Genomic DNA, 4,769 nt, shown 5'->3' on the forward strand with positions numbered 1-4,769 from the left:
TGCTCCAGGGTCCCAAAATCCTGCTCCAGGGGACAAAATGCTGCTCCAGAATTCAAACTCCTGCTCCAGGGGACATGGAGGAGTTAAATCTCCTCCCCTGCTCCCGGGAAGGGCCGACTCCTTCCCAACCTTGAGTAAACCCAGAACTCTGCCAAAATCCCCCTCCAGGATCCAAAATGCTGCTCCAGGATCCAAAATCCTGGATTAGTAACCGTAACATCCAGGATTATTAACCATAAAATGCAGGATTATTGACCATATTCCAGGCAGGGTCATTCCGCGACGCTCCGTGCCTGACCCCCGGAGCAGGGAACGCATCCCAGCACACCCTGGCGTCAAGCCAGCATCCCAAAATCCCGCAGGATCCATCCCGGGACATCACCCCGCTCGCGGGGTGCCTGTGCTGGCTCCACGCGGCAGCTCCCGCGTTATTTCCCAGAGGGGGAGGAGGAGGAGGAGTTTCGCCTTTGCTTCCCTTTATTTGTCAATGTATTTATCTTTTATTTTGGATTTCTGACTCATCTCCACCCGTTGCCGGGAGGAAACCGGAGTCCAAAGTGCCCCAGATATCGTTTGTATCAAATCCTCCCCCAGACATCCAGGGAGGAAAGTCCGGGACCCGGAGCAGCTTCTCCTTCCCCCGGTCTCATTCCTACAAAGGAGAAAAACTCAATTTTCCCTCTTTTTTTTTTTTCCAAACCGCGGCCGGTTTCCGGCTCTGCGGGAGCGGGGCCGGGCCTGGAGCCGCTCAGGGAATGGGGGGCAGGGGAGCTGTGGGTGCCCCCCACCCCCTGCCCGCCCCGGCTGCCTTTAGGGTGCCCACCCCCATTCCCATGGGATGCTCCCTGGGGATGCAGCACCCACGGGGATGCTCGGGAAGGGGTGGGGGAGCTGGAGGGGGTCACAGAATGGGGGTGCCCAGCTGATATGGGTGCCCAGGTAATGGAGGTGCCCCAGAAATGGGGGTGTCCCATCAGTAAGGGTGACCTGGAGATGAAGGGGCACCCCAAAGGTGACGGCCCCCCATCAACGTGGGTGCCCCGTTAATAAGGGTGACCTGGACATGAGGGTGCCCCGTTAATGAGGGTACCCTTTGTTATGAATGAGGGGCCCTGGAGATGGGGGTTCCCCAATAATGAGGGTACCCCATTAATGAGGGTGTCCTATTAATGAGGGGGCCCCTGGAGATGAGGGGGCACCCCAAAGGTGAGGGTCCCTCATTAATGAGGCTGCCCCCTTAATAAGGGTGCCTTGAGCTGGGGGTACCCCATAAACGAGGGTGTCCCATTAACAAGGGTGTCCCATTAATGAGGATGCTGTGAGACGGAGGTACCCCATTAACGAGGGTGTCCCGTTAATGAGGGTGTCCCGTTAACGAGGGTGTCCCATTAACAAGGGTGTCCTATTAATGAGGGTGCCCCATTAATGAGGATGCCGTGAGATGGAGGTGCCCTATTAACGAGGGTGTCCCGTTAATGAGGGTGTCCCATTAATGAGGGTGTCCCATTAAGGAGGTGCCCTGGGGTTGGGGTGCCCAGTGCTGCCCCTCCCTGGGGTGGTCTCCCGGGTGTCCCCTGGGGGGGATCAGGTGGCTGGAAGGTCCCTCGTCCCCTGGCAGGTCCCTCCTCCAGCCCGGGGTGACTCAGCCGCCGGTCCCGGCGGGAATGTGTGAGGATCATGGGAAAGCAGCCCAAAAGCGGCACCCTGGGGGGTGAGGGGGGGTGAGCTGGGCCTCTGGCACGTGAAGCATCTTCCTGGACACCCCCAAACCCAGCCCCCTCCAGGGCAGGCCAAGTTCATCCCCTTGGATCCGCTTTTCCCTTTCCAAGGGGAGAAGCGCTCGGGTGATGACGGCGGAGTTTGGTCACATCCCTGTTCCTGCGGATCCCTGGGAGCTGAGAGGAGCCGGCTGCCAAGGGCTGCTCCTGGTGCCAGGCAGCAGAAAGTTGCCTTCTTCAGGCAGGAATGTTTTGGAGGCATGGAGGGAGGTTGTTGGGTTCTTATCCCAAATCTAATCCCAATCCCAATCCTAATCTATGTCTCGGTGAGCTCAGGTCCTGCTCACTCCCTGTGCCAGGAGCTGCACGGGGAGAATCCATCGGCTCATTTCCATCCTCCTGGGTAATGATTCCTTCTTGAATCCATATCCAGGGGGTGATCCTGCTGCTGGGGCCTCCTGCTTTCCTGGGGTTCCGTTCTTTTTCCCTGACTCTGAAACAAAGGTGCTGCTTTGGGGTCAGGGACCTCCAGGGACATGGAGCCAGAGAAGGGCTGACCTGGAGCCAAAGCCCTCCAGGATGTCCCAGCTGGGAGAGCTGGCACTGGGCAGGAGGAATCAGTGGCTGAGAGAGGTTTGGGCTTTTCCAGGGAGTTGATCCCAGCTCCTGTCCTTTTCTGCAGCGTTTTCAGCCACTCGAGGGCTCCGTGGCCACTTGGTTCCCACTCCAAATCCCATCCTGGTCTCTGCTGCAGCCAGGGAAGATTTTGGCATCCCCAGGGATGGAGGTGGGATCCATCCCTGGGGATGGAGGTGGGATCCATCCCTGAGGATGGAGGTGGGCTGCACCCCTGGGGACAGAGTTGGGTTCCATCCCAGCACTGTGCCACTCTCACCAGGAGGAATTCATATTTTCCTTCTTTTTCATGGGCATTTCCCTTCCTGCATCCCAGGGGTTCCAGCCCTGGGGCATGATTGGGATCCAGCTCTGCCCTCCCTGAGCTGAGCCCTTGGGACACCACTCAGGGCTGGGAGATGGAGATGGAGGATGTCACCAGGACTGGGAGATGCAGGATGTCACCACGGCTGGGAGATGGAAGATGTCACCAGAGTTGGGAGGTGGAAGGAGGGTGTCACCAGGGCTGGGAGATGGAGATGCAGGATGTCACCAGGGCTGGGAGATGGAAGGAGGATGTCACCAGGGCTGGGAGATGGAGGCAGAGGATGTCACCAGGGCTGGGAGATGGAGATGAAGGATGTCACCAGAGTTGGGAGATGGAAGGAGGATGTCACCAGGGCTGGGAGGTGGAAGGAGGATGTCACCAGGGCTGGGAGGTGGAAGGAGGATGTCACCAGAGTTAGGAGGTGGAAGGAGGATGTCACCAGGGCTGGCAGAAGGAAGGAGGATGTCACCCCCGAGGAAACCACAAACGGTTTTGATGTGTTTATGACCCTCAGCACAACTTCCCCTTCCCGTGTTTCCCAGCCGAGCTCCCCTCGGGCACCCAGGACGTGCAGGGTGGGGTGGGCAGCGCCCAGGGGGGCACAGTGATGGCCCTGTGGGTGACAAGGGTGGGACAAGGCAGAGGGGAGATCTCGGGGGGTGGACATGGCTCCATCACGTCCGTCCCTCAGCCCGGGCCGCGCGTGGGCCGGAGGCTCCGCCGTCCCCCCGGGGTGGTGCTGCCGTGGAAAGGGTGAGTGGTCTCACCCCCTGCCCCCTGAGAGAGCTCAGGCAAAGGTCATTCTTAAAAATAAAAGAGATAAATTTCCTCTTTCCTTCCCCCTCGGAGCACGTGGGGGTGAGGTCATGGAGCGCCGCAGGACATGCCTCTGGCTCTGGGTAATCCCGCCGGGCCACGGCCGGCTCTGGCCGGCGGCGGGGGAGCTCTGGGGGCCCCTTCCCATCCCCCAAGCCCCACTTTCCTCCCGGTCAAGCCACCACATCCTGACCCAGCCCTCGGGCTCCTGCCCTCGCTCCCGCCGGGTTTCCCGGCGCGGTTTCCCCGTCCCAGAGGCCGATGTGGCTTTGCTCGGAAAATCAGCCCCAGATGTGGCTGAGCTGCTGCTGGATCCAGGATGGGGCCTGGGGACACGAGCACAGCACGAGGGACCCACTGGGTGTCAGAGGCAGCAGCTCCAGGGGGATTTATCCCACCCACCGAGTGACCAGGTGCTCCCCGGGATGTTGATCCCAGCCCGTGTCCTGCTTTTCCACAGCGTTCCCAGGGGACACCCCGGGGCCCCCCCAGTCCTTGGGGACAGTCACAGGGCCATGGAGAGCGGCCACCAGCCCTGGGATTTGGTGCATCCTCAGCTTGGCTTGGAAGGACACAGGGCAGCTCCCCTTGGATCCCGAGTCCCCTCCGGGGCTGTTTTCTGGGAAGTGGATCCCTCGCTCCTGTGCCACCTCCGGGGGCTGGGCTGTCCCCAGGGGGGCACGGCTGGGCCAGGGGGGCATCAGGAATTTCAACAGCCCAGGGGACCCCTGGGGACATCGTGTCCTGGCTGAGCCTGGGGCTGCTGGGGCAGGAACCACACACTAATCCAGAGAGGATGGAAAACTCTTGTGGTTCCCTGGAAATGCAGCACAACCCACAGATGCGACAGCAGCGGCCACTGGACAAAATTCCAAGGGATTATCCTTAATTAGGAGCACTGGGGAGGTGGCAGCAGCAGACTGGCCCCGTGGCATTGCCCTTCCCCGGGGCTTTGGGGCTGGATCAGCCCCAGCTCCTCTCTCCGGGCTGGGCTGGGACGGGCCTGGCTCATCTCGGCTCCTAAATCTGCACCTTTCCTAATCCTTGGATCCTTACATTCCTCTGGGTGTGAGGAATCATGCTGGGAGCTGCTGAGTCTCTCTATGACTTGGAGACACTCAGCATCCCAACCCTAACCCTGCCTCTAAACCCCAATCCTGCATCCCATTCTCAATCCTGCATCCCAACTGCAATCCTGCATTCCAACCCTAATCTTGCATTCCAACCCCAATCCTGCATTCCAACCCCAATCCTGCATCCCAACCCCAATCCTGCATCCCATTCCCAATCCT

This window comes from Neopelma chrysocephalum, unplaced genomic scaffold (genome assembly GCF_003984885.1).
Source record: "Neopelma chrysocephalum unplaced genomic scaffold, ASM398488v2 Primary Assembly neopelma1_366, whole genome shotgun sequence".
In the NCBI taxonomy this organism is placed as follows: domain Eukaryota; kingdom Metazoa; phylum Chordata; class Aves; order Passeriformes; family Pipridae; genus Neopelma; species Neopelma chrysocephalum.